The 13161-nt window shown below is 45.4% G+C and overlaps 1 long non-coding RNA gene across 1 annotated transcript in view; it reads left to right on the top strand.

Moving 5' to 3' along the window:
• The first annotated feature begins 10644 nt into the window (after positions 1-10644).
• Positions 10645-13161, top strand: part of LOC109294662 — a 12750-nt gene continuing 10233 nt past the window's right edge. Inside the window, exon 1 of the long non-coding RNA XR_002096602.1 lies at positions 10645-10776. This is a non-coding gene — a long non-coding RNA (uncharacterized LOC109294662). The remainder of the gene's footprint in view (positions 10777-13161) is intronic.

Raw genomic sequence — 13161 nt, 5'->3', positions numbered from 1 at the left:
ATGCCTCTAGGTCTTCCTACAGGAAGTCTGTGGAAGAACAGAAAAGTTGACACTGGTCTCCTAACCCAGACCAACTTGCCCTGCCTTCTCTGCTAGCCCCAGGCTGTGGCAATAGGCTCATCCTTTTGAGCCATTTTGGCACCAATCTGCTAAATTATCAATGCTGTTTCATGCTGGGCCACTTTGTTCCTCCAGGTCTGCATCCCATCCAGCTTGATGTTGCCTGCCTCTAATGAGATCACATGGAGTACAAGGCAGGATGGCTGTGGGGAAATTTGCTCTTGGAATCCTTTGCTCCCAACGGAAGTCAGATTAGCTTTCTAAATGGAAGAACTAACATCAAAAACCTTTGCAGTTTCCTGCTGAAATAGGCTAATCTGCTGCTTAAATAGGCAATAATGCCAGTGAAGCAATCAGCGACCGAGTGGTAAAAATTCCAGTTCAATAGTTGGGAGGGGGGAAGGGAGGGGAGGGAATTAACGCTGCATACCGATAGCTGGCACAGGCACCATGCATACGAAAGGTGGCAGCTGCTTGTGCGCTCAATAAAGATTTCAGGCAAGAATTATAGCTGAGTACTTTAGTTGTGTATATTCTGATCTCTGGGATATAACAGAAGCCCCAGAACAATCAAGCATTTAGACTTCAGCCTTTGCCCAATATTGCCTTCTGCTGCAGATACCAGGCACTGAAGAGCGTGGGGTCAGCTGGTCAATCCCCATATGTCTCTGTCACTGCACTGCACCAGGACAGATGGCTGCCACAGGATTTAGGAGCTAATTTGAGGGGCTCAGCACTGAGATTACACTTTCTGCTTCCAATTGCTGTGAGAGTTTTAAACACAGGAGGCTGGCTGTAATATATGCCACAGCACAACTATTGATGGGGGCACCAGGGCTGGAATACAATAAGGGAAAAAGAGCTGAGGATGCACGGAGTGTGAAAATAAAGTAAGATTGAGAGTCAGAGGGGATGATGGGAGGGAGGGCAGCAGGCTGCTGGAGAAGAAATGTAATAATGTGACAAGAAGATAGCACATCAGCAGCAGCTCGGCACACCCCCCAGCCCAACACATTTAATGAGACACTGCATGCTGCTAACTTAACGGGTTGCTTTCTTTAAATAAATATCATAATAAAAAATGCAAGCGTGTTCAGATAGGAGGCCACTTAATTCATCCAAGCTTTTCTGGCTTTGTCTTTTTATTGTTCTGATGATGATTTATGGAACCTGGCTCTCTGGTGTGTGGTAGCCACTTTGTGTTGCTGGGTCAGCTGGCCCTAAGTGAGCATAATTGTTCAGCCAGCCCTTAGTGAGCATGAGCCTCCACTTGGATACAGCTGATGTACGGACCTTTTAGATCACCTGTCCCACCTGCTGTAAGAATAGCAGAGGACAAGGGGTTTGGCCTGAAGATGGGGTGGGGCCAGACACCTGGAGCAGGTGTAAAGTCCCTTGTGGCTGGTGCAGGCTAGCATAAGTTGAAGGTGGTACATTTGGGCTTTGTGCAGAGCCACAGAGTAGATGGGGCATAGATGAGTCTTGCAGGTCTGCGTCACCTATCCCATTATGCATTCTTAGTAGCTTATTTATGCCCCTGGACTTGGCTTATTTGTGTGACAGTGTGGAAAAGAGGGCAGGATGCTTTGTGTGGAATGGTGGTGCCTTGAAAAGCTTACGCTGCCATTTTAGGTCCTATCTAAACAGGGGCTTTGTACTAGCCCTCAGTCTGGGTAAGGTACAGTTAGCTTAATACATCATTTGTGTGCAAGTGGTAGAGCTGCTGCTCTGAAGAGTGACTGGCTGCATCTGAACAGGAACTGGAAATTAGGCTTGTGGGAAAGATAGCAGTTTCTAGGGACCCTGAGTATGAATGGCCCTTCTGAGATGCACTAACCTGGGGGGATACAGCCTTGCTTAAGGAGGGATTACTGCTGACTCAAGCTGGAAGAGAGGCCTTCGTTGGTCTAGCCACAAGAACAGCTTAAGGCTCTGTTCTGAAGTGGAGTAATGCCTCTGCTTCTTTACAGCGAAGCAGTGGAGTGCTGGGCTGGGACTGTGGGGAAGATCTGGGTCCTGTTCTTGTCTCTGCTATGGGTTTGTAGGGTGATGTTGCTTGTGTCTCATCATTGCCTTGTACCCTAGTTTCCCTATCTATGAAATGGGAATAGAGGCCTCTTTTGTGAAGCATTTGGAAATCAGTAGAGGAAAGGTACCTTGTACGAGCAAGGTTTTATTATTCCAGTGGCACTATGATATTGGGTATAAGCAGAAGAAAGTTCAGATATGTGGATTCACATTCATTCTTCTTTCAAACTCTGAGGATGCGTTTCTGCTTTCAAGCTCTTTTTTCCTGTGTCATGTGAATCTGCAGCAGCTCCACTAAAGCATGGGTAGACAGATTCATTCTAGCTGAAGTGCAGGTATTCACTGCAGATTTTTTCCACTTGTGTAGTGGGACTCAGGGTTATTGAGGAAGATGAAGAGCTTGGAATAGAGCGGGCAGGTAAATAAAGCTACAGCAGAAGGTTAAAAGTCCCAGCAGTACTGATATAATGGCAGGAGTACAAGTGTAAGATCATTCCAGCCTTTATTGTTCCTCCAGGTCTCCTTTCCAGCATGATATCCTTCTCTTGTGCTCTGCCTCTGGCTAACCAGCTCAAAAAAACCCCCAAAACCACAGAAGTAGGGGGTGAGGGCATCTGGGAGACCAGAAAGGAACTAGCTCAAGTTTCTCTCCAGAGACTGTCTGTGCTTCCACTTGCCAACTGCTTTGCTCAAAGAGCAGAGGATTCAGTTGTCTGTAACACTTTCCATGCTAAGATCTTGCTTTCAGCTTGCCTCTCTGTTGATGATTTTTCTCCATGCTTTGGTGCTAAACAGAGGCTTGCTTTATTCCTCTGAAGAAGCTCAGATGGTGATTCCTCTGTCTTCCCAGCTCTCTGGTTTCTACTTTTAAAAGGTGCTAATTTTCTGCTATGTGGAGACCACATTTCAATTGTTTCTGCTGCTGGACTGTGGTTGGGACATTGAATTGTTCATGGGCTGCACATAATGCACTGTGACTTTTTCTCTAGTGCTAGGCAAATGATGCAGGAAAAACTCCTTGCTTGCCCTAATCCCTGGTTAAGTCTATTAAATGAACCTGAACAGGGAAGGCAGCCTGCAGGCTCCTAAAGCCCACTGAAGCTGGTGGAAAGACATGTGTTGACATCAGAAGACTTGGGTTCTGGACCAAAGCCCTTGTGCAAACCTGTGGAGGTTTATACCTCACCCATACCTGCAGCAGCAATGCATGTGTCTGTGAAAAACTGTGCTGGACTGACTTATTAAAAATCTAGTCCCTCTTGTGGGGATGGTTTAAGTCTGCTTTTCCCTTGGAGTATTTGAAGTTCCCCAAATGCTTTACACTAATTCTGAAAGCCTTTTAGTGTCCCTTTACAGAGAGAAAGTGAAATACTGAGGTTAACTGATGAATTAGCAGCAGAATTAGAAACATAACCAAGTAGTATTGACACATTGCTGTATTTAGTTTAAACCACCTGTTGTTATTTCAATAGGTCTCTTTTCACTGTAGGTGTCCCAAGGTCCCTTTTGTGAGCACAGAGCAATCTCAAGCCTTACCCAAAAAGTGAAGCTATATTTTCTTCGGCCTTTTGTTTGCCAAGTTTTGCACTCTGGTTGAACTTTGCCCAGTTTCCATTAGACTTTTGGACAACTTTTAAACTATTTTGTTGCTGGTATCTGCTTTGGGCGCATCTCTTTGGAGAAAAGCCAGAGAAATTGGAACGGCGCTGCTGCTCATATTGGGGTGGACATAAAGGGTAGGCTAAGTATTAGAAATACAATCCATAGAGGTACTCAATAGAGGCCTGCAACCTCAAAAGAAAAGTGAAGGTTATTTTGGGAGCACTTCTGGGAGGTACTGAAGAATTAAATCATTCCAGTTCCCATTTAGGGCTGAATTGCAGTACTAGCTCTCACTAACCAAGCAAATTTCAACCATAAGTAACTTTAGTTATCTCAATGTACAGCACCAATCTGAGTGAATACTGGTATTGCCAGTTGGCCTATATTTATTAATTTTACCACTTTCTTGATGAGTTCAAGAACAGCTTTGAATAATGCAAGGGGTGGGGTGGGGTAGGTGAGTGCTGCACAAAGCTTAGTCCAAAATGTTCAAGGGAATTTTGTGTTAGGTAAAAGCTTTTCAGCAAAAAAATGTAGTGGAAAGTGGTGGTAACATCTGTGAACTTTTGACATTGTATATTTTTTTTGTTCTTTCTAATTTAGAGGCATTTTGGAAAATTACAGTAGCTCTGGGAGGGCACGTGGCTGGGTGGGGAGCTGCTCTGTGGCCAGGATCTTGAGGCAGTGACAACGTGGTCCAGAGCTAAGGCAGAGCTGCGATCCACAGCCTGTATGACTTGGGCAGTGGGGTGCAGGCAGTGGATCATGACTCTGTCCTGGCGACCATGCTGTCACTGCTGCAAGATCCCAGCCCTGGAGCAGCTCAAGCAGGGGATTGCAGCTCTGCCCCAGCTCCAGACCAGGCTGGGGCAGAGGAGGCAGAGACCCCATCCCCTGCCTGCGCGCCCCTGCCCAGAGCATGCAGGTTACAGATTGCGGCTCTGCTCTAGCTCTGGAGCAAGCTGCCCCCATCGCAAGTTCTCAGTGGCTCTGGAGCAGCCCCCTGCCCTGCCCTGCTCTGCCAGGTGGGCTGCCAGAGTGGCTGTAACTGGTCTCCTTGACAACCCCAGCTTTCAGCTTTCCCAGGCAGCTGTGACCGGGGTCTCCATGGAGACCGGCCCCAGCCATGTGGCAAGGGCTGCCGGAAATGGAGTCTGGCTCCCAGCCGGATTGGCCATTTTGCCTGCCCCTGTTCTAGTTGCTTCCCCCCCATTATGCTACTGGAAGGGGACAGAAATTATACTAGATTACACCAGTGGTTGAATTTGGCTGTGACTGGTATTGGAAATAAACTTCAGAAAACAGGTTTGTCTCTCCCAGTGATCACCTTCTACCTAGCAAAATCATTAGGCTTGATTCTTTGTTGCTCTCTATTTTATACAGACATTAACCCCCATACAAAGTGAGCGTAAACTGCTACCTGATTAGAACGGTAACTTTGCACAAATGTAAATGGTGACACAAGGGCCTGTGCAACAAGCCAGACCCCGCACATCTGTGCAAGCTCTGCTGTTTTGCCATTTACACTTGTTGGGGTGAGCAGATTATACCCAGCATGTAAATAGCATCATGACTGAGACTGGCCTGTGTGTTTTCGAGGGTACTGAGTGTTATTATTCCTGGCTAAAACTGGTTGTCCGCATTAGTCCTCTCTACAATAAGGATTATATTGGGGGAAATCAGTTTAGAGTATTATAGTGCACAGCCCAAGCTGTGTCCTGTATGAAAGAAGACAAGTGGGAAGTTTTAACAGTGAGTAGGGAAGAATCGTAGAAAAGTAGGGCTGGAAGGGATCTCAGGAGATAAGCTAGTCTGACTCCCTTCTCAGGGCAGGATCATCCCTGTCTAAACGATCCTAGGCAAGTTTTTGTTTAACCTGTTCTTAAAAATTGTGGGAACAAGCCCTCATGCACAACTATCAGGCATAATGCTTGAAAAGAACAGCCTTTAACCTGCCCCAGGTGAATTGACAAGGTCACTGCCAATGCCACTCCAAGGACAGGAAGTAGTTTGTTAAAATATGCTCAGGAGGTCCACAGTCTGTGCCAGTGTCACTGTGGGGTAAAATTCCTTCCTGATCCCAAATGTGGTGATTAATCTGACCCCAGGGAAAGGAGTAAGATCCTCTAGCTGGACGTCTCTGAGTTTTCTAAATCTCAGTAGGAGCATTAGCACACCCCTTTCAAACACTCAGTAGAAATTTGTACTCTCCACTTTCTGAATTTATTTATATATATAAATAACGTTGGACTTGGCCACAGCTCTCAAATATTGGCTTAGACTGCAAGTTAAAATTATCTTACTGGCTTCCCATCCTACTCAGTCACTTATGCAAATAAAAGTCCCCAGGGCTGGGGTCCCAAGGAAACTTGGGCTGGAAAAGCAAAAAAAAAAATGGATTGCAGAAGAAGGGCTATTAGCATAAAGGAAATGGGGAAACACCTACCTACATCACCTCTTTCAGCAGGTAGTGATATTAATCTTTTGTTTTCACCAGCAATAGCATAATTTTCAAAGTTAAAAATAAAACCAACACATTTCCACAAGAAGCCATCTAGTCCTTCTTCATCCTTCTGTTTAAGAAAACTTCATCTTCCAAAAGAGAAGAAAGCAATTAGTGAATGCAGAATGCATGCCTCGTTTGCTAGCATAATTACTGCAGTTGTGCGTGCAAGTTGAGTAGTTTGGTATACAAATGAATGGTTCTGTCTCTAGCAGATCAGGAAGACTGTAAGGGAAGGCTAGATACTTTCAGGCTAGAAATTGGGTTGTGTTTTTTCTTTGTAATCTTTAACTGTAGGGTGGATGTCTCTAAAAAGACACAGCTACCTCTGCTGCCCAATAAAGCCTCACCAAATGCAAATCTCAGCTTTGTGCAGAAAGTCAGATTGGATGATTAAGGATGACTGGCCTTAAAATCTTTAAATTGAGGCATTGGCCAGCACCCTTGTAGATTCCCCATAGGTATGTGCAGTCACTAACATTCAGTGATTGGGTATGTCTACTTTGCATGCATAAAAGTGTTGAGAGCAAAGACCCACCCTCTGCAGAGTGATGTCAGCTCCCTGCAGAGGCCCTGGAGTAGAGTGCTGTGCGCACACCCATGTGCTGAGTGCAGAGCCTGAGTGAATGGGGTGACTGGTCAGGGTGTGTGAAAGACTGTGGGTGTGTGGTGTGGCTGGACTGAGGGCCTGACTGAGAGGTCTGTGTGCGTTTTTGGGGTGTGGAGAGGCTCTGAGAAATTGGAGGAAGGTGTTTGGTGAAGGAATTGGTGGTTGCATTGCTGGGGTGAGAGGCTGGAGCAAGAGTTAGGATAGAGTGACTGGTTTCTTTGGCTGGTGCACTGTGGAGGCACGTCGTGTTAGAGTTAGTGACCTGTGAGGCCCCATCAATCTCCTCCCTCCATTGCAGTGAACCTTCGCTGGAGGTAGCTAGGGTTGGCTCCCTGGGTTTCTTTCCCTCTGGGTGTGTGTATCACATAAAGCAGCAGCCCTCTACTTCCCATTGTAAGTATCACCCATCCCTTTTCTCCCTCACTCTTGTCCTGGTTGTGGGTTACTTCTCCTTATTTGTGAGGGGAAGGGAAGCCCTACTGAGCAGTTGTCTGACGAGCAAACCATGCTCAGGAGACCAAAGGCAATAAAGTTTCCCCTCTCCCTCAATAAAGTCTACCCCATCCTTGAGTAAATATTATACTGTTGTATTGGTAAGGGTCATTGTGGGAACTGGGTGTGTATATGTGTTGCTTACTTACCAGTTGTTTGTTGTGATTTAATAAACTGTTTTATTTGTATACCTTTAGCAGTTCTCTTAACGATTATTCATTAAAACTGGTGATAGGGTCGGTCTTTGCCCTGTCCATATCTATCTTGCTGGGGAGAGATCCAAGAGGAAGCAGCTGTTTGGGCCTGCTTTATAATTTGGTTTAAAAGAGTGATTTTTCCCCCTCCAACAATAGGTGCACCCCTAACTTGTGTACCTTTACTCTTACCATGCATGCTGAATAAGGCTAAGAATATTATTCAAACCTGACAGCAATTCAACAGTTAAGAATGAACAGCAAATCTGCTAATATACAGAAGTGTTATGTTCCTTATTATAGCTGTCAGATAAGTTATAATTTAACCTGCATGTGGAAAAAAAACGCTCCCTAGAATGAAGCTAAACTTGATCTCTCTCTATTTTTTTGACATATTACTGTTGGAATTCATGCCAAGCTTCATCTCCGTTTTCAGTAGAAAATGTGATATACCCAGTGGAGCCAAATACGAGAGAGAGGTATCAAGAAAAATATATTTAGGTGTAGACAAAGTACTGAAGGCTCATTTCAGATACCACTCTGCAGGAGTGATATTGGGATGGAGGCTCATCTCTTAAGCAAACAGCTAAAAAGAATGTATTGTTTCCCACATTTCATGAAACCTGTGTTGACAGGGTCAGTATGTCACATTCTCACTCCAGTGAGACTGCTAATATATACCAGCTGGCACTATGGCATGTTTCATTCACAGAGAGTCCCATCTGTGACTTACAGAGAAAATTGGTTAAGAGCTCTAGTTCAGGAGTGGCCAACCCACAGCACCTGTGCCACAAGTGGCATAGGCAGCCTCTTCGCAAGGCACACGGCAGATCAAGCAGAGAGTAGAAAGCAGAGCTACAAATCAAGCAGGGGAAGGGGATTGGAGTGACACAGTGGGAGGGTAGGGAGCCTAGCTTTGGCATGCGTGCCAAAAAGTTTCATCCCCAGTGCTCTAGTTGGTTCCTCTACCTTGGTCAGAATTGGCGATGAGTGGGCATCTCCCAGGGCACTGTCCAGCCTCATTTTGAATATCTTCAGTGATCAAACATTTTCAAATTTCTGCAGGGCCCAGTTTATGATTGGGAGAGCCAAGGATCCTCAGTACCCAGTGGTGAATCAATGCACATTGCTTTCACACTGGATACAAAGAACCTACCACTTGTGCAAGGACCTGCCGGCATCACAAAAGGATTGTCACTACACATGCATGCTGTGCCACTGTGAAGTATGCCCAGCCCACTTGCTTCCACTCCATATGTGCCAGTTGCTGCAATTGAGGCAACATAGCCACTTCGGAGCAGCCTTGAGGATGCATCCAGAGGCCCACTTGCGTGATGGTTTGGAGGTTCTTATTAGCATATACCCAGGGCTGCTTGAAGGTGGTTGTGTTGCCTCAACTCCATGACTTGGTATGTGCCAAGAAGTGTGTGTGTAAGATGTGCTTCATGGCAGCATCCCTGGGAGTGACACACAAGCAGTGCAAATGAGCTCTAAGGGACAATAGGCTCTTCAGAAGCAAAAGGGGTGGTATGGTCCCATTTCCCTCCCCTGAATGAAGAGTTTGGGGGGAGCATATGTTATATCTGTAAAGAGGATGCCCGAGTTCAATTCCTAAACGTACTCCTGTCTCGCACCTCTGGCACTGTTTTCTCTTTCCCTGTCAGTGTCTTTTGTAGGCAGGCTGCCGACAGGGGTTGAGTAGATTTTCTTCCTGGGTGCAGCTTTTTTGCACCGAGACACAACAGAGCCCCACCTCTGTCCCTCCATATATTCATGTACAATCTGAAGGGGCCTGATTTACACCATTCAACAGAACCTTTCCTGTTGCTTAACTCCCACTCCCTGCAAAGAAGCTAAAACCTACTTGGTAACTTTCCGCTGTTAGCTTGTAGAGCCCTGCTGCTGTCAGTGCTCTGTCTCGATGGCTGTTCATTCTTCTACTGTTTTTCAGGCATATGCAAATGTAATTAATATCCTCTAAATTAATCTTCAGTACTCAGGGGGAGGGGGGGGGAGATGCAATCTTCCCCCCACTTTCCCCCAGCCCCCATTTGTCATAATGACTGTGTGAAATAATAGGGTTGCACGAAGGAGCGTTTAATATCCAGCCGTGCCATTATAGAGCTCTGCTCACAGCTCCCTGCATGGAAGGATAATCATTGTACCTGCTGCTGTCGGACTTATCAGTGTGAGTGGTAATTATTGGCACCTGCAGTTAGGCACAGAAGCTCATTCAGGCTCCATGAAATATGAAACACATCATCAAGGAAGAATTCAAGTGACGCCTCCCCCGCAACACGCACACACTGTTCCCTGCTATGTCTTTTCTGTGGGGCCCCAGAAAGCCTGTCCAAAAGTGGGGAGCAGCAGAATCCACCCTATCTGGGTATTGGAAGCATGTTTGTGCTTTAGGAAATATAATTTGCCTCCCAAATGTTGTTCAATAGTAAGTAGTGTGTTCGGCTCTTCCTTTGATTCATCTGTCATGCATCTCTACTGATGTGCCACTTTTCTAGACCTCAGGACTCTAGGGCTGAGTGCTCACACATGCTTCTGCTAATGGACCTAAGTCCTGGCCTGCAGTGTCTTGCTCCTGTCAGCTTTGCCAATGCACCTTTGCTTCCAACTAGTAACACTGTTCACAGTTTTGCTGACTTGCAGTTCTCTTTGTTATGCCACCTTGCACTCCCCCAAATCCTCCAGGACACACAGCTGTAAATCCATGCCACTCCTGAGTTGTAGTGTTCTGCTCTTTCCAGCCTGTTCCCCACATGTATCTTTGCTGATGTACACCACCACCTTGATGAAACCTTCCCCACTTTGCTTTCTGTTCATTGTACAACAGTCCTGAATTCTGCAGTGCTTCCGGAATGTGGAAAACCATTTTCCCAAGAATCAGCCATAAGATTAATTTCTGCTGCTAAAACCAAGTTTGGCTTAGGTCGTCAGGAGTAAAAAGCTCCAACTCTGATTCCTTACATCTAAATATTCACCACAATTTTCTTTTAAACAGTATATTTATCTTGCACCTGAAAAATGTGTGTGCAAATTGGAACTTAATTCTATTTGAATACTGATAGAGTGCTTTTTGAGTGGGGGGAGCTCAGTGTGCTTTGCAAAGGTAGATGTATGTTGTTCCCATGTTACAAAGTGGGGAGATGTTATACAAAGAAGCTAAAGGATTTCTCAAGGTAATATAGGAAGACACTGTGAGAAATGGAAGTCTTCTGATTGAGTCAGTTCTTCAGCCCTCCATCATGTTGCATCCTTTTACACGCCCTAAACAGGTGAGCCTATTTCTCATTTACACAAAGGCTCTTCTGCACAGCCTAAGAGTAAAGACAACTGAGTTTCAACTGCTGGCTTGCATGATTGCCCATTTTGTCCACTCAGTTGCAAGCTTGTAGGGCTGAGTGGCCGTTTGTTTGTATGAGTGGCATGATGGTTAGATGCCCACACTCGAATGTGTGGCTCTGAATGTTTTCTTCCGCTGTTTGTTTTTCATAGAACGTAGGAGGCCATTTTTGCTTCTAAATGCACCGAGCAGCTCAGGACCTTAAATACTGTTCACTGACAACTGTTACAGTTTCTGATTGTACTGTTAACAACTGTCCATGCTTGACTTGAAACAGAAATAAGTGGCATGACTTTTCAGACTCAACTAAAGCAAGATTAATGGAAAATCAATGTGTGTGCTGTAAATTCCATGTAGTTAATACATACAATATTTTAAAAGTACAAAATAATAGAAAAGCAGGTAGGTAAAAAAGACAGTAATTGATGGATTGCCTTTGATTTTTTTCAGGGAAAATAATTGTATGTGTAACTCTGAGATAAAGCACTTAGCAAACTGACATCATGTTCTGCAACTCTCTCCTATCCATTTAGTCATGAAAATCACTGTTTTCAGAGAGCCTAGAAAGCTGCACTGAGGAGCAACGCATTTCTTGTCAAACCTTGGAGAGACGTGGAGTTGCACATGAAGAGCAGCTGGGAAAGCAGGTAATTTGGTTTGTTCACTGTTTTGGAAACAAATTGCCAACCTCCAGCCAGTAGCATAATGAAGGGGAGGAGGAGCACCAGGACACCAGCCCTGGGGGTTGATCTTGGGGGACTGGAGGGAGGTAGAGTAGCAGCTACACTGTAGCCTGGCCACCAGTGTTGAACCATGAGCTGCGGTTGCTCAAGGTGCTCAAGGATCTAGTTATGCTTGTGCATCTAGCTATATACAGGACTCCTGGTGGCTCACTTGGTTAGGGTCATGGCTTGGCCACTACCCGATCACTTCCCCAAACCCATCTGGAATGTAGGGGGCTCAGACCCACCTTAGCAGTGCTGCCTTTGTAATCACTGCTGATTCCTTGGAACTTCTTTACTCAGATGTCTTAAGAATGCCCCTTTTCTGGTGAGGATGGATCCCTTTCCCTAAGCACAGACAAAAATACAAGTTTCTAATCAAGGGCCTAATGAAGTTTCCATTAAATCTAGTGGTAGGGGAGGGCTTTCAGCACACAATAAGATCGCTTGGAGTTTTGTGTTGGCCCCCACTAGAGATAGTATGTGTTATAATACAACTTAGCAAAAGTTGTATTATAACATGAGAGCCCACTCACTTCAGTGCAGATGACATACAAATTGTCTGCTATGTGAAGTCAGCGGCCAGTCTCCAGCTGCTTTAGATCCTGCAGATCACAAAAAAGATTGGGACTCCATTGAGCTAGGCTGTCTACAAGAAGAGCAAGAGACAGTCTCTGCCCTGAAGATGTTGGAAGCTGAATAGATGAGGCAGACAGGGGGAGGGGGATCAGAGTGACTTGTCCAAGGCCATGCACCAGGTTAGTGGTACAGGCCGAGATGGAAATGAAAGCCAGCACTTTTGAATCTTACTCCAAGGTTCTGTCTACTCAATGCAATGCTAGGCTGAGGGAGGTTCTTGGGAAAATGGGACAAAGAAATCACTCCTGTCTGAGAGATTTAGACTGTTATAGCCCTCAAGACTCCCAGGCACTAATGCTCAGCCCAACAGCAGCACCTCACCATGGGAAGGACTCTTGGGTCAGAAAGTTAAGGCCACTCTTGTATTAACATGCCACTTTGTCAGGTACCCTGGAGGCATCTAAGCCTGATACAAAACCATGCTCTCAGTCAAATGCATGCCTTCAGCTCATAATGGACAGACCCTAAGGAGCAGCAGCACCCAGGCCCTTGTTTCCATGGAGATAAAGTGGAGACATACAATCCACCTAGACTTCTGAATGGAGGCAGGTGGGGGGAATTTATCGTGAGTGGCTTTAGCAGCAAATGGCAGTTGGCTTCAGCTTTGGGAAGGTCAGACTTTTGTTCTTGTTCATGTTCAATTTATACTGTCTTCTCTCTCACTTGATATGTACTGGCAACTATGAACTATTACAGTGTGCTGAGCAGGTGGGGGAAATGGAGACACCATACTGTTCTGGAACACAACAGCAAGACATTAATAGTCTATATATGATTGTCATTTCAACAATCTGTCCTGCACCCACTGAGAAGCATGGGTATAGGTAGAAGTTTGCCATCTAATGAATATTTAAATTAAATTTAAGAATGAAGTGTCCCCTGGAGACGTAATTTAGTCTCTAAGTGTTAAAGTGTACAAGATATCATATTCCATGATGGGTGGTGGTGGGGAGGTG

The sequence above is a fragment of the Gavialis gangeticus genome, unplaced genomic scaffold (assembly GCF_001723915.1).
Source record: "Gavialis gangeticus isolate Ggan-Ray unplaced genomic scaffold, GavGan_comp1, whole genome shotgun sequence".
NCBI lineage: Eukaryota > Metazoa > Chordata > Crocodylia > Gavialidae > Gavialis > Gavialis gangeticus.
This window is presented reverse-complemented; position numbering and strand designations above follow the sequence as displayed.